This window comes from Panthera tigris, chromosome B2, assembly GCF_018350195.1.
Source record: "Panthera tigris isolate Pti1 chromosome B2, P.tigris_Pti1_mat1.1, whole genome shotgun sequence".
NCBI classification, from domain to species: Eukaryota; Metazoa; Chordata; class Mammalia; order Carnivora; family Felidae; genus Panthera; species Panthera tigris.
The window spans coordinates 39,885,599-39,911,531 of NC_056664.1; the positions used below are offsets into that span (position 1 = coordinate 39,885,599).

Below are 25,933 nucleotides of genomic sequence, written 5' to 3' on the forward strand. Positions count from 1 at the left end.
GTTTTCCAGTTGAGACTTTGGGATAGGTCTTCTCCGAGAAACGATGTTATAAATAGCACTTGGTCCAGTTAAAGCCCATCGTGCATCTATAGTGCAGTACTAGAATACTAGCGCCACCACGAAGCTAACTATCAAATGTATTATTTTGAGAAAATTGATTCAAAGTTTCAACTTGAAATGCCAAGAATTACTCTCCCAGCTGCAGCCCTGGCAGTGAAATTGTGAAATCTCCCTCCTCCCACTTCCCCACATGGCTGAAGAGGGCTTTCCACACATGGTCATTTGTATGGAAGACACATATATACGTTACGAACTGCCTGTAGAGGAAAAAAGGGAACAATTTCTGTGAATGGAAAATAAATCTGACTAGAATTTACAAATGGATTGTGAGGATTAGAGGCCTGTGTTGGTTATTTCAGTGGCTGTTTCAAGAAATGGGAACCTCCTCTTCCTAATGTCCTGTTTCTTAAAATGATAGCAGTATATTTAGTTCCGGGCCTCCCCCATCAATACACCAAAGCACATCTTTTAGGACAAAGGCCCATCATATTTTGCATGAGTGGAGACACAATTTTTAAGCACTTTATTTCAAGAGCACAGAAGAAGACAAATGTCTAGAAAGAAGGATCAAATACAAAGGGGTATTTGTTACATACACACAAAAGGAGAAAAACTGGAAGCTACAAAGAACACTCAGGCGCTTTAATAGAGAACAGATTAAATAAATTATAAATTGGCCCTACAACAGAAACCATCAGTTGTTTTTTGTTTTGCTTCGTTTTATAAAGAGGCAGACCTATTTACACAACAATTCAAAATACAGTATGTGAAAAAAACAAAGGGGCAGAATGGTGTATATAATATACCATCATGACTGTTCAAAAAAAAAACAACTATACACACACAACCTCCCTCTCTCTCTTACATGCATTGAGGTTAAACAAGAAGCTGGCAACATCGCATACCCTGTGGTGGCAATCTGGGGGTGGAGATGGAGAGGACACTCATTCATCAACCTTTGATCCTTCTGGGAAAAAGAAATCATGTGTTATCTATTTTTAAAAAGGATATGGCACTGAGGAGACTGTTTCAACAGTCTTAAAAATTCAGACATCAGCAAGATGACTGAAGATAAGCACAGAGCATACATGGTTTATTATGTTTTCATTAGAAAAGAAGATTCAGAGATAGGCAGTCAGATGATATTTATGGTGCATGGAGAACCTAAGGAATTATATTTTAGTAGCACTAATCATTGCACAGGGAACCCCCCTCACTCTTCTCCATAAGCTTATGACCAGCGAAGTGTAGACCTCTTCCGTGTACTGCAGAGTGGCAATATAGCAGAGCCTCCGTCGGTCAAGTGTCAATCATTTGAAATTTCATATCAGCCAAAGTACCAAGGTAATTTCTACTCTACTTCCCCAGGGGCCATTACCAAAAATTGTCCATAGAAGTGATTTCCGTGGGCAGACTCCTTTCCTTTCCCAACTCTCAGGAGACATTCCCTTCCTTCATGGGACAGCTCCTCACATTATTCCAGTTTACTGGTCAGCAAACTAGATCTCTCAACACCCAACCAACCTCCCTGAAGGAGAGTGAGTATGAGTGCACATGTGCTAGGGGGTGGTGAAGGCAACTGGCTGAACGGTGGAGGACCCTCCTCCATACTATTCCAAGTACAAAAGGCACACTAAAAGCCTCAGTTTCTTGGTCTGTAGCAATAATATCTACTTCAAGGAGATGTTCTTGAGGGAGGCTCAAATGGGATGGCCATGTAACTGCACTCTGAAAGTGCGTGCCTCTAAGCAAAGTACTGGCTGACTTGGCCACATGGTCACCTATCCCTGAAAACATTTATTTTTGTCTCCACAGGGCCTAAAATCAGGCTGGCTAATTGAGCAGTTTGTAGTAACTGTCTGATCTTGATTTTATCCAGATAGTTTCATTTAATAAGGCATTCATAATAAAATACTCTTAAACAAAAAATTAGATGATTTTTTTATATTAAAAATGAGAAAAATCACTCTTTTTCCCAAGCAAACTAAAGTTTTTTTCTAATATTATCTATTTTTCTTAGGTTTAAGACCTTTAATAGCAAAGCAATGCAAGGAAAATAAAAGTCCAATTAAGATGTTAAAACAAACCCATGGCACCATAAAATGCAGCTGGATGAAAGAAGCAGAATCAGTCTCTGCTCTCTCTCCAGTGGGGGTATGCCCATTGAATATTTACAGGTCCCACAGAATGTGCTGCATGGCAAAAATATAAAAGAGGCCTTCTTTCAACTAAGGCATAGAAGGCTTTTCAAAGACATGAACTGTGCATGAACCCTCATCTCTCGTATAAGAATAAAGCAGAAGTGCTTCTGGGAACTTAACTATAGTAAGCAGACACAAGAGGAAAGAGCGCCGGTGCACACCCTGGCAATGAACTTCATGTAGTTTAAATCCCACAAACCCCAGCCACCTCTGCTCCTGTCTTAAAGACACCAACCCTCCTGCCCTGCCAGGGAGTTCCACACCTTTTGGAATAAGACACTGACATCCCCTGTTAAAGGCAAATAAAGAATCTTATGAGTGAAACACACAAAGCCAATCAATGGCTAACAACTAAGTGCAGATTAATTTACCATAGCAGGAAGTGGAAAGCAGAGCTCTGAGGGACAGGGTGCTGTGTAGGTAAGCATAGTGAGGAAGAAACTAAAGAGGGAGAGAAAGTCTGAATCTGCTTGAGACCCCATAGAAGGAAGACTTGAGCCCAAAGGGGGTAATGGACACCAAGGAAAGAGGTCCCTGAAACAAAATATGAGAACACAAGTTTTGTAAGTTTTTCCAGCAACACTCCCATGATGCCTGTGGTAACTGTGCTGAACACTGTAGATAACCACCAAATTATATCAGTGTGGCATAATGAAACAAGGAATGTATGCAACTCCTCAGCTTTTAATACGTACGAATAATTAGAAAAGTAATTACTCTGAAGTTAAATCTTTTATTTCTTCTGAACATGTGTTGTCTGAACCCAACTTCTCAGTAAATTTCAGTATGTTATTTTTAAGTTAATGGTCACTAACAGGCTATATAGCTTAGGGTAGATAAAGTCCCCATCAAATCACCTAACTAATCACCTACCTCAACTACAGCAAACTTATCAAAAACATATACATCATCACTATACCTACCACTCATAAAGAACTTACCAGAGCTAGTAAGAACTAAACTGCTTTGAAGGAACTATCAATAAAAAATGTCTAATACTGGCAGAAACAAAATAATAAATGTTACATATTCTACGAGACCAACCAACAGACCTCTAAGAAACCATTTAATGCATTACTAATTCTAATTAGAATCCAGCTTATGAATCTGCTGTTAAGGAAAATGCCTCATAAAAGTATTCCAGATACAGCCTGGACCTTAATAGAAAGGAGGACAGGACCATTAAGGTATTGATGTCATTAAGTGGGTTCATGAAATAAGGAACTTTGGGGGTGTCTGGGTGGCTCAGTCAGTTGAGCATCTGACTCTTGATTTCGGCTCAGGTCATGATCCCAGGATCTCATTCGGGATCAAGCCCCACATCAGGCTCCGTGCTGAGCTTGGAGCCTGCTAATGATTCTCTCTCCCTCTACCTCTGCTCCTCCCCTGCAGGCGTTCTCTCTCTCTCTCTCTCTCTCTCTCTCTCAAATTAAAAAACAAGGGCATCGGGGTGGCTCAGTTGGTTAAGCATCTGACTCTTGGTTTCCACTCAGGTCATGATCTCATGGTTTCTGAGTTCAAGCCCTGTGTTGGGCTCTGTGCTGCTGGTGTGGAGCCTGCTTGGGATTCTCTCTCTCTCTCCCTCCTCTCTCTCTGCCCCTCCCCTAGTCTTTCTCTCTCAAAATAAATAAATAAGCTTAAAAAAATATTTCTCTTAAATTAAACTAAATCACGAAACAAAGGAAATAAGGAACTTCGTGTTCTCACATGGTAATAGGATCAAGTCTCCAAAATAGTAGATAAGGATTTATCTTCTAAGATTGAAATTAGAAAAGAAAAAAAACAGTAGTAAACACAATAATCCATCTGTTAAAAATACCAAAACCCTGAGGTCTGAGTGACTACAGAGTTCTAGGGCCCCCAAACCCAATTAAAGTGACCCAGGTATAACCTCAGAGAGCCAGGGAGAATATGTCCTTGACATATGAGCCTGTGCCTGACCACAGACTGGAAACCACAGGTAAGAGAGGGCGGGAATCCTCAGAGTAATAATGAGACAGTACTCTTTCTACATGGCTTAAGGCAAGCCCCCAATTTGTAAGTACAACTACTTGAGCCTGGTGGTGTCACATAAGGGCCAGATACCATTAGTCACTAAAACCATTCAGCAAACTCCCTTTGCATTAATTTCTTGAACAGAAAACTAAAATTGATTTTCCATGTAGCTTGCCTTCAGGGAGAGAATGTAATAACCACCAAGTTCAAGTACTAGCATGCTTAACAGTGGTATTTCTCATTATAAATGAATCTTCACTCTAATTATTTTGACCACATGAGTCAGTTCCTAAGAAACTGGGCATCCTATCATGTTCTCACGAAACTGAGATTCTGAACCTTCAGAGTTAACGTCTAGAACCTAGTTATGACTTCACCAAGGTAATGCCACCTGGGAGGGTGAGACGCTAGCTATCTGCAATTTCAGGGGTAGGTCTCTATTTAGGATCTCTCTAAGTAGAACACAGTTGGACAAATTTTGGCTAGGGCCACATACTTTTCAGTATTTTTATAATTAACTTGCATTATAAATAATTAAACTATCAGGGCAACTGGGTGGCTCAGTCGGTTGAGCGTCCGACTTCAGCTCAGGTCATGATCTCATGGTCCATGAGTTCGAGCCCCACGTCGGGTTTTGTGCTGACAGCTCAGAGCCTGGAGCCTGCTTCGGATTTTGTGTCTCCCTCTCTCTCTCTCAGCCCCTCCCTGCGCTCTGTCTCTGTCTCTCCCTCTGTCTCTCTCTCTCTCTTGCTCAAAAATAAATATTAAAAAAATTTTTTTAATAAAAAAATAAACTATCATTTATTGGACACTACTATATCCAGGCACTGCCTTTCTTGTTGTTTTTTGAGAGAGAGAGCGAGAGAGAGAGAGAGAGAGTGTGCACATTCTTGTGCATACAAGTAGGGAAGGGGCAGAGAGAGGGAGGGAGAGAATCCCAAGCGGGCTCCACACTCAGTGCAAAGCCCAAAGCAGGGCTCAATCTCATGACCTAGAGATCATGACCTGAGCTGAAATCAAAAATCAGATATTTAACCAACTGAGCCACCCAGGCAACCCCAGGCACTGTTCTAAAACCTAATGCACATCATTGATTCTTTCTGACAACCGATTTTAAACTCATTTTTAAAAGAATAAAGAGGCTCAGAGAGGTAAAGAAACCTATCCAAGGTCACACTGCTGGTACATGGCTCAGCTGTGAGACAGATTTGAAAGCTGGCTTTTAACCAAATGTGACTGACTACTGTCAGAACTTAAGATTAGCTCATTGTTTTAGTCTACATTTGCTTGGTTACTAGCCCAAGGTTGAACGTCTTTTCAAACAATTAACCATTTTGTTTTCTCTTTTGTGAATTGACAAAACATACAATCACCACAGCACTCACATAAGAACTTTTCAGAACCAGTAAGAACTAAATTGCTTTGAAAGTGCTATCAACAGAAATATATCCAATATTGGCAGAAACAAAGTAATAGGCATTACATATTCTAAGAGATCAACTAACCTTTGCCATTTTTTGAATTGGATTGTTTGTCTTTTCTTTATAAAATGATTAGAGTTCTTTATATATTCTGGACACAAGACCTCTGCTGATTAGATGTATTGTAAATATCCTCTCTCAGTCTGCTTGTCTTTTAAGGTATCTTTTGTAGTGAATAAGATGTAGTTACTGCAATCATATGATGAAATTTAGGATTTTATGCTTTATGAAATCCTTTCTTTTTAAAAAAAATTTTTTTAACGTTTATTTATTTTTGATATGGTGACAGAGTGCAAGGAGGGGAAGGGCAGACAGAGAGGGAGACACAGAATCTGAAGCAGGCTCCAGGCTCCGAGCTGTCAGCACAGAGCCTGACGCGAGGCTCAAACTCACGAACCGCCAGATCATGACCTGAGCCGAAGCCGGATGCTTAACTGACTGAGCCACCCAGGTGCCCTGATTTATGAAATCCTTTCTTAACTCAAGGTAGTAAAGATAGTCTTTTTATAATATCTTCTAAAAATTTAAAAATTTTACACTTTGGTTCTTAAAATGGATCTGTATTTATTTTCTTATTCTGTTCAGTTTGCCTATCTGACTAGTCTCCCTTTTCATGATCACACTTCTGATTACTACAGAGACAAGTTCTACAAATTTTGCCATTCTATACTGTCCTTCTTCAACAATTATTTTTCAGTGCAGCCTTAGATCAGCCATTTTTGCCTCTTTACCAATACGAACTTTAGGGTAAGCTAATAAAATTATTAAAACAAATCCTTTTGAATTTTTTATTGGTATTGCATTGAATTAAAACCTTATTTGGGGAAAAGTAACCTCTTTACGATAGTGATTCTTTCCATCCACAAACATGGTATCACTCTGTTTATTCAGGTCTTTCAATATGTTTCCTCCACAAGACTTACATATATATGTATTTTTTTAATTTTAGAAAGAGAAAGAGAGAGAGCGCACAAGCAGGGGAGAGGGGTAGAGGGAGAGAGAGAATCTTAAGCAGGCTCTGTGGTCGGCACAGAGCCCTATGTGGGGCTCGAACGTATGACCCCAGGATCATGACCTGTCTCAACTGACTGAATTACCTAGGAACCCCAAGACTTACATATTTCTTATTTATATATTTCCTGGAGGGGTACCTGGGTGGCAGTGTCAGTTGAGCACCTGACTCTTGATTTCGGCTCATGATCTCACAGTTGTGAGATCAAGCCCTGCATTGAGCTCTGCCCTGGGCATGGAGCCTGTTTAAGATCCTCTCTCTCCTTCTGCCCCTCCTCTACTCAAACTCTCTCATTCTTTCTCTCAATAAGAAAAAAAATCTTAGATATTTCCTGGATCTTTATGGCTATGTGAATGGGATCTTTTTAAAAATATACATTTACTAAGTAGTGATTGCTAGTGTATACAAATGTGACTTTCATATTAGGTTGAATCATATGAAACTACTGATAAGTAATTATTTTTACCAAAAAAAATATTTCATATGGTTCAACCAAAAAATTGCTGAACTCTGTTCTCAGCTCCAATACTTGGTCAGTTCTCTTGAATTTTCTATGAATAATCACATCTTTTTCAAATATAGATAGCTTTGTTCTTTCTTTTCTATGTGTGTTCTTTTATTTCTTTTTCTTGTGTTCTGGTATTCACCAGGAACTCCAGTTCACTACTAAATAGTAGGATGACAGTGGGCACCATGGCCTGTTCCTAACTTTAGAGGGAACGGGTCCACAGTTTTAGTATTAAGTAGGATAGTTATCATAAGGGGTTGCAGTTAACTTTGGGTTATGGAAGTTCTCTTTTATTTCTAGTTTGGTAAAAAGAAAATTTTAATCAGACTACATATTAAATTCCATCTAATATTTTCTTCTGAACTTAATTAAGAAAATTATATGACCATGCCCCCTTAAAAATTAATATAGTGGATCATGTCAGTGGTGGATTTTCTGCTATTGAACCATCCTTCCATACAGTGATAAAAAAAAAAAAAATTGGTCATAATGTTTTGTATTTTGATGATACATTCCATTTGCTAATAGTTCATTTATAATTTTCACATCCATATTCTTAAGTGTGATTAGTCTTTCATTTTCTTCTATCATGTCTCTGTTTTTGTAACAAAATTACACTAACCTCAAAAAATGAGATGGGCAGTTTTCCCTCTTTATCTCTTCTCGGGAAGTTTAATTCTTCCACAGTTTATCTGTCCCATGAAGTTCTAGTAAAACTTACCTGTACAGCTGTCTCTTCTAGGTTCTCTTCTTTAGGATTGTTTTCATGGTGGATGGAGCTAAGTTAAAAGTGAGACCCACAGATCCTCCCAGTGATCACAGGTCTTCAAGCTTTGGGAATGTCTGTCTTGGGAATCCAGTGTCTACCTTAACCTCTATAGAAATTCCTTGTTGGTTTATATTTTGAAAGTATTCAAGTAAATAGTAAATTCATGATAGAAAGGGTAACAATAGTGGGGCACCTGGGTGGCTCAGTCGGTTGAGCGTCCGACTTTGGCTCGGGTCATGATCTTTGGGTTTGTGAGTTCGAGCCCCGCGTCGGGCTCTGTGCTGACAGCTCAGAGCCCAGAGCCTGCTTCAGATTCTGTGTCTCCCTCTCTCTCTGCCTCTCCCCTGCCTGCACTGTCTTTCTCCCTCTCAAAAATAAATAATTAAAAAAAAAATTTTAAAGAAAGGGAAATAGTGAAGTAAACAGAAAAGATCTGCAAGCAATTAATATTTTTGAAAGGAGTATGCAGCACCACTGCCAGCTAGCCAGGAGAATCTGATACGCTGGTGCTACTTCTGCAAGCTGACTGACCTTCAGAGTATAACAAGAAACTACAAACAAAATTACCTACATTAGGGCTACAAAAAGTGATGCTACTTTTTTGAAATAAACTGAACACTTCCCTTCACCACTAGCCCTCCTGAGCTTCTAAATCCATGCTTAACATCAACCATTGCTCCTGATTAAACAGCAACAAAAACCCACAACTACCACCTTTAACAGGTTGCCATTACCTGTATGATAAAGTCCAAGTCCCTTAGCCAGACCTTTATAAGACCTTTATTGTATTTCAAACAATCTGACCCCAAAGTAGATTCTAATATTATCTCCTACCCTTTCTTTGCATGTAAACAACCAGTCAGACTGGTCTACTCACCGTTTACTCAAAATGCTGAGAATACTCATTTCCTTGGAACGCTATCTTGTCTCCTCTATATTTAGGCTTTTCCTGGCCACTTCACTGCACACGGAATCTCCCCCTTAAAGCCTCAAAGAGTGCCCCATTGCTCACAGCCTCAGTTGTTTACCTAGTTTCCTAACCATACTTCAAGCCCCTCAGGCAAAGGCTGTGCCACTCTTTACCATTCCTTACCCACGGCTCTGCATTTAGAGAAGAACTAAGAAGTTGATCCCAAATCTTTCCTGGGCATTTTTTACTCAAGTTAGTTGCCAGTCTTGCTTTTTAATCCTAGGTGGAGCTCCACCACTTTAATAGGTAATTTGAATGGGTTTGTATTAAGCAGAGACTATCATCTGTTGAAATTCTGTGACAACTGCTCACATCACTGATTCTTCCCCAGTTCCAGTTCCTTTGCAGGACACTTTACAGGACTTTTCTAGCTACGTATGTATGTACTGGTAAATGCTTAGGTCCTAGTATAACCCAAACTGGGTATGTGCAGGCAATAAAGTCAAATGTTTAAAAAGAATTGGCTTTCTAGATGGTCCACACACATGGTGTGTTTCTTACAAAGAGAGAGAACAAGCACAGTAAGAGTGACATTTTATTTTATTTTATTTTATCCTATTTTATTTTATTTAATGTTTATTTATTTTTGAGAGAAAGAGAGACAGCATGTGCATGAAGAGGGGAGGGGCAGAAAGAGAGGGAGACAGAGAATCCAAAGTGGGATCTGCACTGGCAGTAGAGAGCCTCTACACAGGGCCCGAACCACAAACCGCAAGATCATGACCTGAGCTGAAGTCGGGCGCTTAACCAACTGAGCCACCTAGGTGCCTCAAGAATGACATTTTTGATGGTTCCCAACAAAGTGACATATTTGAAAGAAGTTAGTTTCTTTCAACTAGAAACTCACTGTTATTACCAGGGGCTGTGCTATTCACAGATACTAGCTTCCATAAAAGGGCATTTTTGGCGACAAATACTTGATCACTAAAAATTAATCTAGTAAATAATATTTACTGATAGTTCACCTATGATGTATCAAGAAGTATGCTTTTGGTACAGAAACCAGTGAAAATAGGATTGGCAACATTATAAAATATCAATGAACTCAGATGATTGACTACTCTGTTGTCTTAAAACAGGAGAAAAAACATAGTTCAATATTTTATTCTTTTGTGATTAAAGATCATGTGGTATTTCTAGTTACCTTTTCTGCCGCTCCCTTTTTTGGGGGTGGGGGATTTGCCTTTGAGTTGAATTCTAGTTAATGAAAAATTCAGATCTATTTTTAGGGAAGTAAATTTTTGTTGTTTATTGAATTAAAATGTTTCCTCATTAATTCTCACAGTTGAAATAAATATTAATAATTTAGGAGTTATAATAGGTGATAAATGTTTAAGCACTGACATGCAACATTGCTCTAAAGGTTCTTCCACACTCTAATAATATAAGGTTTTGGAAAGTGACTCCAGTTTGAAACGTGAAAAGAAGTACAAAAAATTCCACATGACGGGTACCTGGGGGGCTCAGTTGGTTAAGCATCCAACCTTGGCTGGGGTCATGATCTCGGGGCTTTGGAGTTTGAGGCCCCCACCCCTCGGTCTTTCCCTGGCTTGTGTGCATGCACACACTCTCTTTCTCTTTCTCTCTCTCAAAACTAAATAAACATTAGGGGTGCCTGGGTGGCTCAGTCAACTAAGTGTCCAACTTCAGCTCAGGTCACAATCTTGTGGTTCATGGGTTCTAGCCCTGCATCAGGCTCTGTGCTGACAGCTCAGAGCCTGGGGCCTGCTTCAGATTCTGTGTCTCCCTCTCTCTCTGCCCTTCTCCCAATTATACTGTCTCTCTCTCTCTCTCTCTCAAAAATAAAACATTAAAATTTTTTTTTAATAAACAAACATTAAAAAAAAATTCCACATGAAAACCACAGCTCTCTAGCTCTATTGGTATGATTGAGAGTCTCCTTACAACCTGCCATACATCACAGGTGAGAATACGGGCTCAAATAAGGCAGATGTGGACAAGATTATTACAGTATAGATTTAAGGAAAATGGAAGAAATAGTAGCAAGATTTCTATATGCTACAAAGGGCCAAGTGATAAAGAGTGGCTGACAGTTCATCTGGAAAACCCCATTTATTAACCTGACCCAGACTATTCAGTATCTGCTTTCAATGGTGTTGGCAATGTCTCCTCAAAAGCTATTGTAGAATTCTGCCCTCTTCACAAAACACTGCCAATGATGCTAAAATGAGGCAGAACTGGAAGACTGTGTTGAATATATTAGCAGGTCTACTAGCATATCAACAAACAGTGCTTTAAAGTCAAATGCTCACATATCTGAATAGCTAAAAATATTTAAACACACATGCCCATCACTAGGAAGAAATCAATGTGGGCAACTAAAGGAAATGGGTCCTACCTTATTTTTTTAAAGTTTATTTATTTTAAGAGAGAGAAAGAGAGAGCACACGCACGTGCATGAGTGCAAGAAGGGCAGAGACAAAGGGAGAAAGGGAGAGAGAGGGAGACAGAGAGAGAGGGAGACAGAGAGACAGAGAGAGAGAGAGAGAGAGAGAGAGAGAGAGAGAGAGAGAGAATATCTCAAGAAAGGCTCTGCGCTAGCTAGATGTGGAGCTCAATCTCATGACCATGAAATCATGACCTGATCCGAAATCAAGGGTCAGATGCTTAACTGACTGAGCCACCCAGGTGCCCCAAAATGTGCCCTATCTTAGGTCTTCATGGGTTTCTCTGTAGTATAGAGCATTCTTGGGTCTTCCGTGTCCTTGAGATAGATATCTGACCCTATGATTCTCAGGTTTATAACTACCCACTTCATTCCTAAGACTCTCCTACTTTACCTCACTCTAACATAACATCAAATACTGTGTAAGAGGGCTCTCATGCTGTTGAGAAAATGTGAACAATGGTTATACAATAATATCAGTAGAAATTAAGGTACGTGAAGTATCAAATATTATTCACAACTTCTCTAGGCCTAAAACAGCAAGATACTATTATTCCCATTTGATATATGAGGAACCTGAGGCTTTCTTAAATGTTAAATATTACATAACTTTCGTAAGAACACACAGAAAAGAATTCAGCCAGGATTCAAAAGTAGTACTGCCTATCTTCAAGTTTTGTAACACTTGACTGTATTCAAGATAGAGGAAGGAGAAAAGTGAATGTAATAGTAATAATGGGGAGAGGATGGCGAGGGAAAATGGTGGTGATTCTTGGGGAGATGCACCATCCCAAGACCAAACCACTGCTAAAGTCTTTGATCTCAGTCTTTACCCACCATCAAAGGTGCAATCCTTAGGTTGGAGAACACAGCTTTACTATGGGGTTGCTCTGTCTTACACTTAGTTGGTATCTCCCAGGGTGGCAAAGGCCTAACAATACCTTACGGATGAGCTGATGAATACATGGAAGGAAACAAATACACATTTAGCATGCAAGATAGGTTTTAGCCAGCTCAAAGTAATGCTTCTGCCATTAACATGTCCATTACAAGATTCTGGGGCGTCTGGGTGGCTTGTTGGTTGAACATCCGGCTCTTGATTCAGGCTCAGGTCATGATCTCACAGTTTGTGGGATCGAGCCTTGCATCGGGCTCCACACTCACAGAGCAGAGCCTGCTTGGGATTCTCTCTCTCCTTCTGTCTCTGCCCCTCCCCCACTTGCAATCTCTCGCTCAAAAATAAATAAACTTAAGAAACATGTCCATTACAAGATTCTGAAATGCAGTCATGGGAGCCAACTTGATTGCAATTTTAGTTTTGCTAGGTTACTCATGTGTGGAAAATGGAAGGCAGTGGGATGTACAGACAACTGCTGTTTTAAGAACCTGAGAATACAATTTAACAAAACGTAGGCAAAGAAAAGTTTATGAAATGATACAAACTGAATGGGTAGGAAGGAAGTTAACAAAAGTAGACAGAGGAAGTGGCAGGCAGCTAAAAAAGAAGGTTTTTTGGCTCAGAGAGAACACTTTCTTCACAAACCAGAAACCAAAAGACCTGAAATAAGACACAAATAGGAATAGGAAATTTTTCCTATAAAAACAAACAAAACCATTTCTATTCTCTGATCTCCTTATTTCCATGAGTAGTAGCACCATCACTTTCCCATTTATCCAAAAAGGAAAAGTTCTGTCTCATCAAGGACTCCTTCTTTTTCTTTACCTTCTATGGACCCACACCAAGCCAAACACCTGTATCTTAATAATTTTCCCTTCATGATGGAAAATAATTTCTACTCAATCTTACCCAAAAGGTCCTTTCCATAAGTAAGTGCTTCAAAATGTCCATAGCATCTTACTATTTTCTGCTTAACATTTAAGACTTAACCACCTGGCCCCTACTGTCCTCTCCAACTATTTCTGGGTATCTCTGTAAGCTCCGCAAAATGTAGACAAACTAAATTACCCATTGTCTGCCTCCCAGACACACTAAACACACCCTTGACTTCTCACCTTTGCTCATACTATCCCCCTCTAGGAAGGGCCTCTACACTCCCATCTGCTCATTCATTTGTTCAGTAAATAATTTGAATAACTCTTAGGTATTCTGTTGGCCCTGGAAATATTATAGTAAACAAAAGGCATAGCCCTTGCCTTCAAGGAGCTTACCATCACAGAGGCTTATTATTTCTCCAATTTTAGGTTCAAGATTTACATACTTATGGGGCACCCAGGTGGCTCAGCCGGTTAAGTGTCTAACTTCAGCTCAGGTCATAATCTCACGGTTCATGAGTTCAAGCCCCACTCAGGCTCTGTGCTGACAGTGTGAAGCCTGCTTGGGATTCTCTCCCTCCCTCTCTCTCTGCCCCTCCCCTCTCTCTCTCTCTCTCAAAATAAATAAACAAAAAAAGATTTATGTAATTATAAAGTTCTACTCCAAGCTCCTATTGCATTTGTTTTATTTTTTAAAAAATGTTTATTTATTTATTTTGAGAGAGACAGTGAGCATGAGTGGAGGAGGGACACAAGAGGGAGACGCAGAATCCGAAGCAGGCTCCAGGCTCTGAGCTGTCAGCACAGAGCCTGACGTGGAGCTCGAACTCACGCGCCATGAAATCATGACCTGAGCCGAAGTCGGATGCTTAACTGACTGAGCTACCCAGGTGCCCCTCCTATTGTATTTATATGTTGGGCACTTATTACAGTCTACCAAATACTGGTACTTTTAATTTATAAATCTTGATTCTTGGACAGACTATCAATTACTTCAGGGAAGCTATCATTGCTTCATATCACCAATATAAGCAAAATGTTTTAAAAATAAAAAGCATTAGAGGGAATGATTTCAGCATGCGACAGGCTCCACACTGATGGTGTAGGATTCTCTCTCTCTCTCTTCCTCTCTCTCTCTCTCTGCCCCTCCCCCACTAAGTCACATGCACATGTGCACTCTCTCAAAGTAAATAAACATTTTTAAAAAACACCTCCCAACGGAATATAGTCAATGGTACTGTAACATTGGTTGTATGGTGGGTAACAGGGGGTAGCTACACTTGTGGTCAGCAGAGCATAACACAACATACAGACTTGTTAAGTCACTACATTGCACACCTGAAACTAATGTAACATTGTGTGCCAACTACACTTCAATAAAAACAAATCTCCCAAAAAAGAAAAGCCCAGGACCAAATAGCTTGACTGGAGTATACTACCAAACATTGAAAGAATTAACATCAGGGGCACCTGGGTGGTTCAGTCGGTTAAGCATCCTGCTTGGGCTCAGGTCATGATCTCATGGTTTGTGAGTTCGAGCCCCGTATCGGGCTCTGTGCTGACAGCAGAGCCTGGAGCCTACTTCAGATTCTGTGCTTCCCCCTCTCTCTACCCCTCCCCTGCTCACGCTCTGTGTCTGTCTCTCGATAATAAATAAGCTTAAAAAAAAAAAAAGAATTAACATCAATCCTCCTAAAACTCCTATGAATCCATTCTATGAAGCCAGTATTACCTTGATACCAAAGCCAAAGCCAAGAAAACTACACACCCATATTCCTGATGAATACTGATGTAATACTAGCAAACCAAATTCAACAGCACTTTAAAAGGACTATACACCACAACCAAGTATGAATTACCCTGGAATGCAAGGATGGTTCAACATGAAAATCAATCAATGTAATACATTACATTAACAGAATGAAGAACAAAAACTACATGATCTCAACTGATGCAGAAAAAACATTTGACATGATTCAAAATCCTTTCATGATTAAAAACACTCAACAATCTAGAAACAGAAGGAAATGCTCTCAACGTAATAAAGAGCATTTATCAGTGTGGCTGGGTGGCTCAGTTGGCTAAATGTCCAACTCTTTAATACTGGGTCAGGTCATGATCTCACCATTTGTGAGATCTCTGCTGACAATGGAGAGCCTGCTTGGAATTCTTTCTCTCTCTCTCTCTCTCTCTCTCAAAATAAATACACTTAAAAACAAAAGACCACTTACAAAAAGTCCATGGCTAACATAATCCATGGTAAAAACCTGAGAGCTTTTCCTCTAAGAGGAAGAACAAGAATGCCTGTGTTTACCAATTCTGTTTAACATGGTACTGGAAGTCTGAGGCAGAGCAATTAGAGAAAAAAGGGCATCCACAAAGGAAAAGAAGAAGCAAAATTGCCTGTGTTCATAAATGACATGATCTTATATGTAGAAAAGCCTAAAGGTTATACACACACACACACACACACACACACACACACACACACAAACACACACACACACACACACACAGAGAAGAAACAAATTCAGAAAAGTTGTAGGATACAAAATCAACACACAAACTCAACTGTGTTTCCATACACTAACAATGAGCAATCTGAAAGTAAATTAACAAAACAACTCCATTACAAGAGCATAAAAAAGAATACTTAGAAATAACCCTTACCAATGAAGTAAAAGACATGTATACTGAAAATTACAAAACATTCTGAAAGAAATTAAAGAGGACACAAACAAAAAGATATCCCATGTTCATTAGAAAATATTGTTTTTTTTAAAAAGTTTATTTATTTATTTAGAGAGAGAGACAAAGAGAGCAAGAGCGGGGGAGGAGCAGGAGGAGGAGAGAGAGAATCCCAAGGACTGTGAGATCATGACCTAAGCCAAAATCAAGAGTCAGCTGTTTAACCAATTGAGCCACCCAGGTGCCCCAGAAAACAGTATTAAAACAACAGTGTAAGATGTCCACACTACCCAAAATGATCTACAGATTTAATAAAATCCTTATCAAAAGGTCAGTGGCATTTTTGGCCAAAATATCATCCTAAACTTCATACGGAATCTCAAGGCACTCCAAAAAGCCAAAACAAGTTTGAAAAAGAAGAAAGTTGGAGGATTCATATTTTCTGATTTCAAACCTATTACATAGCTGCAGTAATCAAACAGCATAAAGACAAATAGACCAACAGAATAGGACAAAGAGTCTAAAAATAAACCCCTGTTTATAAAGTTAAATGATCTTTGTTTCTTAAGTTTATTTTTTTAATGTTTATTTTTGAGGGAGAGAGAGAGAGACAGAGACAGCAAGTGGGGGAGGAACAGAGAGAGAGGGAGACACAGAATCTGAAGCAGGTTCCAGGATCTGAGCTGTCAGCACAGAGCCCGATACAGGACTCGAACCGCGAGATCATGACCTGAGCCGAAGTCAGACACTTAACCAACTGAACAACCCAAGCGCCCCGCAAGTTTGTTTATTTTTGAGAGAGAAAGAGAGAAAGAGAGAGAGAGAGAGAGAGAGAGCGTGCACATGCGAGCCAGGGAGGGGCAGAGAGAGAGGGGGACAAAGGATCTGAACAGGGCTCTGTGATGTGAGCACACAGCCCGATGTGGAGCTCGAACTCCCAAGCCATGAGACTATGACCTAAGCCAAAACCAGATACTTAACCGACTGAGCCACTCAGGCACCCCTGATCAAATGATCTTTGACAAGGTTGCCAAGACCACTCAATGGGCAAAGGACAGTCTCTTCAACAAATGATGTTGGGAAAACTGGACACCCATATGCAAAGGAATGAAGCTGGACTCTTACTTTACACCACAGAAAAAAGTTAACTCAAAGTGGATTAAAGACCTCAATGTAAGACCTAAAACTATACAACTCCTAAAAGAAAACATCAGGGAAAAGATTCACGGCATTGGACTTGGTGAGTATTTCTTGGATATGACACCAAAAGCACAGGCAACAAACGCAAGAATAGACAAAGAGGACTACATCAAACTTTAAAACTTTTGTGCATCAAAGGACTCAATCAACAGAGTAAAAAAGTAACCTATAGAATGGAAAAAAATACTTGCAAATCATATGTCTTATAACTTTATATAAAATTATATAAAGAACTCCTACAACTCGGGCGCCGTGGTGGCTCAGTCGGTTGAGTGTCCAATTTGGCTCGGGTCATGATCTCGCGGTTTGTGAGTTCGAGCCCTGTGTCAGGTTCTATGCTGATAGCTCAGAGCCTGGAGCCTGCTTTGGATTCTGTCTCCCTCTCTCCCTGCCCCTCCCATGCTCATCTCTCTGTCTGTCAATAATAAATAAATGCTAAAAAATTAAAAAAAAGAAGAACTCCTACAACTCAACAACAAAAAAATTAAAATAAAATAATTAAAAAATGGGCAAAGTACTTGAATAAACATTTCTCCAAAAATGACATATACAAGTGACCAACAATATATGAAAAGATGCTCAACATCACTAATCAGAGGAATGTCCACTGACAGATGTATAGATAAACTGTGGTATCTTCATTCAATAGAATATTAGGCTTAAAAAGGCAGGTATTCTGGGGGCATCTGGGTTGCTCAGTCGGTTGAGTGTCTGACTCCTGATTTCGGCAAGGGTCATGATCTCATGGTCATGACATCAAGACTCGTGTTTGGCTTGGCGCTGGGTATGGAGCCTGCTTGAGATTCTCTCCCTCCTCTCTCCCATTCCCTCTGCCCCTCTTCCATTTGCCTCCGCATGCTCTCTCCCTCACCCTCTCTCTTAAAAAAAAAAAAAAAAAAAGGAAAGTATTCTGACACATGGTACAATATGGATGAACCTTGAGGAAGGACTATGGCTAAATGAGATAAGCCAGTCACAAAAAAGACAAATACTGTATGGTTCCATTTATATGAAATACCTAAACTAAACTAGTCAAACTTATAGAAACAGAAAATACAATGGTGATTAGCAGGGGCTGGGGAGAGGGGGGAAAGGGGACTTGTCCTTTAATGGGTACAGTGTTTGAGAAATGCAAGATGAAAAAGTTCTAGAGATCTGTTTAACTAGTAAATATAGTTAACACTAACCAATTGTACACTTAAAAGTAGTTAAGATGGTAAATTTCACATAATTTTTTTACCTCATCAAAAAAAAAAAAAAAGCACTAAAATGTTTGTTCAACACAAACAAGACTCAACACTTCAGAGTTCACAATCTCATGCAGAAGATAAGAAATAAACACATGGAACCTAGATAGGTAAGGGCATCTTGGTAAGGTTGCCAAGGCAAACACTAAACACTTTACTAAGAAGCAAGGTAAACTGCAGTTCAACTAGTATTTACCTGAACATGCTTCCAATTGATATGATTGATGCCATCATTTGGGAGGTCACTCTACCCCAAGATAACTTCTTAACCCAACAGGATCTATACCTACCAGTCCAGACGAATGAATTCCCTAACCACTAATCTTCAGACTAATAATCTCACTGAGCAGGGTAAAATTCCTATTTGTTTTGTTCATGGAACACTGTTCTTTATTAGATCCTATCTCACCAATGTTCCTGGTATGAACTGCCCTTTCTGTAATGGTGATGATTGCAGATGGTAGTTTGGGTTGGGGTGCGTGTGTGTGCAAGTGTGTATTTTATAGATCTGTGAAATTTTAAAAATCTGAGAACTACTAAAACAGTGGTTACTTTAGCAGATAAAGCCTTCTTAGAACATAGCCTTGAAGAGCCTTTTAACCTTATGATTCTGATTCTCCATGTCACAATTCGCTAGAGAAGGGCTTCTCATAGTAATTGCCAGCACCGGTGTTGGGTTCTTATGCTATAGTTTTCTTTTGGAGAGCATTATTTCCTCACTAAAGTGCTTTTATTATAATTTCGGCTTCCTACAACTCTGTAAAATAGTTACGGTAGGTATTTTTAACGTATCATGAGAGGCAATATAGCATAGTGGTTAAAAGGTCAAGCCATACTGCCTGGCTTGGAATTCTAGCTCTGTCCTTACGTGTTGTATATGGCCTTGGGCAAATCATCTCTTTGGGCCTCAATTTCCTTATCCATAATATGAGAACAATAACAGTTTCTACTTCATAGTGTTGTTGTAAGGATTAAACGAGTTAGCACATGTAAAATGCGTACAGCAGTGCTGGGCATATAGTTAGACTCTAGAAATGAGTGTCAACATACAGAGTAATCCTGTGACTTGCTCCAGATCAGAAGCTGACACTGCCAACAAAGGGAGGACTGTGACTAGCTTGCTCTCTGCTCAGATCTTGCCACCTGGCTCCCATAAACTCCCCTTTCCCATTGGTCAAATGTTATTAAGTTAATGTAGAGGTTACTTCGGGGCAAATTATTACTCTGGGTTCTTATTACTCAGCTCTTCAAGTAAAATAGAACTAGTTAGTCCCTCAAAATCTGATCCTGCCATTTGATCGCTGTAAGTTTGTTTACAATTTAAAACTACCTTCATTCTGACCCCTTTATCCCTGCGCAAATTGAAGCCTGACACACTTATGGCTTTAAGAACTTGTAATATTGGGGCGCCTGGGTGGCTCAGTCGGTTAAGTGTCCAACTCTTGGTTTCAGTTCAGGGTATGATCTCATGGTTTGTTCGAAACCCACATCAGACTCTGCACTGATGGTGTGGAGCTTCCTTGAGATTCTCTCTCTTCCTCTCTCTCTCTCTCTGCCCCTCCTGTACTCTGTCTCTCTCTCTCTCTCAAAATAAATAAATAAACTTAAAAAAAAATTTTAAAAGAGGCACCTGGGTGACTCAGTCAGTTGAGCGTCCGACTCTTGATTTCGGCTCAGATCATGATCTCATGGTTTGTGGATTCAAGCCCTGCATCGGGCTCCTTGCTGACAGTGGGGAGCCTGCTTGGGATCCTCTCTTTCCCTCTCTCTCTGCCCCTCCCCTGTGCACACTCTCTCTCTCAAAATAAATAAATAAACTAAAATTTTTTTTAAAAAACTTGTAATATTAATAAGCTCTGCCACTTTCAGCAGGCTTTCTCTCAAGCATGCTTTCTAAAATTCTCTGCTCTGCATTCCTAAGTAGCTGATGTGTGATGAGCTGAACAGAGATAATTCTAGCAGAATAGGAAAAAGAAACACTTTGAAGACACATAAAGCAGAACTTCAAATGATATAGCACCACTGGGAACTCACAGAAATCACAGTGACAGATAAACCTAGGGAGCACGGATGAGCACCTGGAATGGTTCTTTCTGAAGAGAGGAGAGCAGGTGCAAATTGTGCCAAACTCAGTACATGGAGTCTGCAGCTATAGATCCCGGACCAGTACAGGCAGCTGGTGGGGACCCGCTGGGAGATAGCAATTACTGGTCAGCGGCTGTCATCTTCAGCTACAAAGGCTAACGTGTGTGGCTCCCTACATCTGCATTCTTCAACTGGTTATTTATCTCAGTGCTAAAATAACAGTTGGCCTTGAAGCATATTTACCCATCTGCCTAAAAAATAAAAATAGAATCGTATACAAAGGGAACACACACAAAGGGCTTAATAAAATTTGTATTGAGCCACCTGACAGGTTATCTCTTTTCAGTCCTCTTCGTACCTCACTATAGAAAAGTCTCTTAAAATCGGAGAACCTGACTTAGATAAGTTTTTATGAAGTCTGGAAGCAGGAGTTTTTGGTTTTTGTTTCTTAACTTTGAGTAGCCATGCTTCCTCCATAGGGCCATGTGCATCAGGAGTAGATGACTTCAGCACTAGCTCCAGAGGTGGGCCCTGAGAAGTCTCAGCCAATTCTCAGGGACCATTACTCCCTGGCAATGGTCACTAGTCCAACAGTGGGCCTGTGGCCTGGGCTTGCCGATGAAACTGAATGAAAGGCATGGTCCACACATAGAGAAGAGGTATTATCTCAGTGTAGGCATCTATTGGTTGTCTCACATTGGCTGAGATTTTCCTGGTTTTTTTTTTTTGTATGCTAAATAATTATATATTCTACCCTGGACATTTTTAATATTATGAGACTCTGCACCTTATTAAAATCCTATGGAAAATGTTGATATTTTTATTTTAGTAGGCAATCGACCTGCTTGCATTCAGGTCCCAAGTTCCAACCAACCTGCTGTGGGTGTGATTTAAATGTCAGTTCCACATTTGAAGACTTTGCAAAGCTATTCAGATATGTCTGGCATGAGCACAACCCAGTGGCCAGTCTAGGGCCTGAACAGTGATTCATCTCAGAGCTCAATACTCAGAAGTTTTTGGTGTGCTGTTTGGGAACAGATCCACGCATGTGCCGTTTGGGGGTGAGCCCAGGAGTTCACAAACAACCTTGTGGGGTTGCTTTCCTGAGCTCCTCCCTCTCCATTGTGTCCTGGGTACTTTTCAGTTCCTTGGAGCTCCCCTTTCCTGTCTTCCAGCCAGAAGCCTGGGGCTATTGTTATCTCATTCTCCCACATAATTTGGGAGCTAGGCAGCAGGAAGAGAGAGAAAGAAAAAAAGTAATGGGTGTTCACCCCACCTTTTTAGGACTACAGCTTCTCCAACGGAGAGAAAGTTTCCCCTCCTTTAGAGCTTTAGGCATCTGTAAGCCCCCACTGATGTCACTGCCAGCACCAACACAAGATTGCCTGGGGGTTGGGGCATGAGAGAATGCAGAGAAATTTTTTAAAGGGGGCAGTTTCTACCACTCTCTCTGAGTGCACGGAGTCTCCTTTTCCACTCAAGTCAGAACCAGAGGGTTTATCCTGGAGCTCTCTCTGTTATTGCCAGGTGCCTACTTCCAGGTTTGGGCTGCATGGAATCCAGGCCAAGGAACACTAGAAATTTAAAAAAAGGGAAACTCCCACCTGGATGGTGGTACTTCAAATCCTGGTCTTTTCTAATCTACCTGCTACTACTGACTTTTCAGAGTCCTTGAATTGTTATTCCATGTGTTCTACTAAGATTTTTAGCTGCGTACGGTGGGAGAGACTGGAGAGTGTGCTTACGCTCTGTCTTATCTAGAAATGGAGCTCTCATGGCACCTGGGTGGCTCAGTCAATTAAGCGTCCAACTCTTGATTTCAGCTCAGGTCATGATCTCACAGTTAGTGGGTTTGAGCCCAGCATTGGGCTCTGCGCTGACTTCACAGAGGCTGCTTGGGATTCTCCCTCTCTCTCTGCCACCCTCCCTCCCACTAGCGCTCTCTCTCAAAATAAATAAAGAAAAGAAAAGAAAAGAAAAGAAAAGAAAAGAAAAGAAAAGAAAAGAAAAGAAAAGAAAAGAAAAGAAAAGAGAAAGAAAGAAAGAAAGAAAGAAAGAAAGAAAGAAAGAAAGAAAGAAAGAAAGAAAGAAAGAAATGGCACTCTCCAGGGGCAAATATTTTCTAATAAGTAGTCACATATTATTTTAATGTGTTTGATAAAAGAAGAGAAAACCCATAACTCCATGAATATTTTTAAGGTGAGTAGGCTTTTAATTAGAAAAAAAAAGTAATTTGGCTTACAGAAAAATATTAAGTAACTCTACAAATTTTACCCGTATGTGACAAAAATCATAACAGTGGTATACAAATGCCGTAAGTTTGAGAAATGCTATTCTACAGGATAGAAGCCACTTTATTTTTAACGCTACTTCCATATAGTTCTATTTGTACGATAGTATTATTAATTTTAATTATGAATTGATATAAAATAAACTACATGTGAACCTGTGTATACTACTTGCCTTCTGTTAACTGACCCTGTAGTTGTTTCCTTCTGGCTATTACAGTCTACAGAATACTGAGAAAGAACAAGGAAGGTCACTCAGGGACCTGTAAACACAACTTTCCTTAGGAAGATGGGTCTGAGGGACTTGGAAAGGACAGAAGTAGGAGTGTTACAAACAGATTAGGCAGCAAATGAGAACTCCATGGATCCAGAAGTTCTCCTCTTCTTTTTGAAATCTGCCTCACTTGGGGCGCCTGGGTGGCGCAGTCGGTTAAGCGTCCGACTTCAGCTCAGGTCACGATCTCGCGGTCCGTGAGTTCGAGCCCCGCGTCGGGCTCTGGGCTGATGGCTCAGAGCCTGGAGCCTGCTTCCGATTCTGTGTCTCCTTCTCTCTCTGCCCCTACCCCCTTCATGCTCTGTCTCTCTCTGTCTCAAAAATAAACGTTAAAAAAAAATTAAAAAAAAAAAAAAAAAAAAAAAAGAAATCTGCCTCACTCAGCCCAAAGCTTAAGGAATCCTTCCCTGGTCTCCCCATCATACCTTCCTCACACCCAATATTATGGCATGCCTCCCTGTGGTCCCTGATTTCCTTTGTCCACCTTATTAGATTTTGAAGTCCTCGAGACCTGGCACAATGACCATGTCATTGTCCTCTTTGTAACTCAGGCATCACACAGAGTTATGCAGATCATCAGTAAATGAGGATTCAAGGAATGGATGCACCTCCTAAAACCATGTTTAGAACAGACACAGAATCATAATGACTCTTCTCTCAGTAGAAGCAGTTGCAATACTATTGAACTAGGTTAATGTCAACTAGGAATTTGGCAGATATGTTAACGATTGCAAGAACAAAACGCAAATGGGATGTGTGTGTCTATGTATCTAGGATGTGGTAATGTGTCGGGGGGCAGTTTTCAGTACCCTAAGGGCTCCATCCATAGCTAGCCTAACACTGCTACCCCATTATTCAGGCATTCTCCTGGCTGCTGAACAGTCAAGTCTGTCCCTAATTAGAGAACTACCAAAACCAAAGGAAAATCCATTCTATGATGAGAGACTTTTTCCCTTCATAATGGGTATAATCAATATTGCCTCTTTCCCAATGTTGTAATAAAAAAGAGATTTGCATGATAATAGGTATCTAAGCTTATCTGCTCTAGCTGCTTTATTCTCTTAAATGAAGTCAAAATATTCATGTTACGAGATTACTGTGTTCCCTATCTCTTTCCTCCTTACCACTACCCATATCCAGTCGATCCCCAAATTTTACTGATTCTTCCATTTGAATCTTGATTCTATTTCCCTCCATCACAATTTCACAATGACCAGTAAGGCTATCTCTCTGGCCCAGCTCCCATTATTCTCCTGCTCACATATTCCTCTCCAGCCACTGGCTGTTCCTCCAACATACCAGATACTCTCCGATTCCAAGACTCATGCAATTCTGTTTCTGCTGCTTCAAATGCTCTTCCCTCAGGTAAGTCCACATGGCTTTCTTCTTCATGTCATTCAGATATGTGCTCAAATGTTACCTTCTCAGTGAAGCCTTCACTCATCACTTGATATAAAAAATTATTCCCAGGGCACCTGGGTGTCCCAGTCAGTAAAGCCTCTGACTCTTGATTTTGGCTCAGGTCATGATCTCACAGTTCATGAGATGGGACCCCGCATTGGGCTCCACACTGACAGTGCGGAGCCTGCTTGGGATTCTCTCTCTCCCCCTCTCTCTGCCCCTCCTCCAACTCATTCTCTCCCTCTCTCAAACTAAATAAACAAACAAACATTAAAAAAAAATTGTTCCCCACATAACACTCCCTTATCCTTATCCTCCTTCCTGATTTATCTTCCTCCCTGGCAATTACCACTATGTAAGCATAGTATATATTTACGTATTTATTGTCTTTCTCCCACTAGAGTGTAAGCTCCATGAGGGCAGGGAGTTCTGACTATTTTGGCCATTGCTGACTCCCAAGAGCCTGGAACAGCACCCACCAAAAACAGGTGCTCAGTAATCATTGTCTCAAAGAAAGGACAAGACTACTTCCATCTCCATTGCCTCGAATCTAATTCAAACCACCATCAGTTCTAGCCCACAATACTGTAACTGCTTTTCTTTTTATCCAAGATGTTATTTTTAAGTAATGTCTATCCCAACATGGGGCTCAGTTCCATGACCCCAAGATTAAGAGTTGCAGCTCTTCAGACTAAGCCAGGCTGGCACCCCTGAAACTGCTTTTCAACAGGCTTTCCTGAATTCAGCCTAAAACCCAAATATGTCATTCTCACTGACTTGGGGATAAAGCCCCAAAACTCCTTGCTATGGCCCATCAAGTCTCTCATAGTCTGGTCCTGAACCTCTCTAGCCCATCCCACTTTCCTCACACCACAGCTTTGCTCCCACTGTTCTAAATTATTTTTAGTTCCCCTATGGAACAGCTTGCTCTCACCTCTAGGCCTTTGCACAAGCTGCTCCCTCCCCTAGAACATTTTCATCATTGTTCTGGCTACCCACTGCTTCCTTGGTCTGGCTCTTACTTATCCTTCCTCTGGGGAGCCTTCCAACACTAGCTAATCGTTCCATTTATGGAAGATTCTTATGAATTAGTGGGCCTAAGCAATGATCATCAAAAGCTACCAATATCACCCAGGAAAGATAACCAGACATTATGTACCTCATGATGGAAATATATACGAACACTCACAAGCATTTCTTCCTCGAAAATAGAAACTGGGGGCACCTGGGGGCTCAGTGGGGTAAGGGTCTGACTCTTGGTTTTGGCTCAGGTCATGATCTTGCAGTTTCGTGAGTTTGAGAACCCCATCAGGCTCTGTGCTGGCAACGTGGAACCTGCTTGGGATTCTCTCTTTCTCTCTCTCTCTCTCTCTCTCTCTGTTCCTCTCCTACTCATACTCTTTCTCTCTCTCTCTCTCAAAATAAATACATAAACTTAAAAAAAAAAAAAAGAACCTGAATCTAATTAGTCTCTGGATTTAACTACTAATTTACAGACAACATAATAAACAACCTAATAATGGTTAACTGACACTGGGATATAGTCACCAATATTCAGGCTGAAGAAAGTTCTA

General features: G+C 40.4%; 1 protein-coding gene across 12 annotated transcripts in view; it reads right to left on the bottom strand.

The window, feature by feature from the left end:
- The window catches only part of USP49 (ubiquitin specific peptidase 49), an 87,272-nt gene that overhangs the window by 21,097 nt on the left and 40,242 nt on the right, over positions 1–25,933 (bottom strand). Inside the window, exon 1 of one of the 12 annotated variants that reach the window (XM_042986350.1) lies at positions 18,508–18,856. The exons of 10 other annotated variants lie outside the window; for them this stretch is intronic. The gene's annotated coding sequence lies outside the window, so the exon portion shown is untranslated. Of the gene's footprint in view, positions 1–3,968; positions 4,671–18,507; positions 18,857–25,933 lie in introns of those variants that run through there. One more of the 12 variants, XM_042986349.1, reaches the window with a different exon arrangement.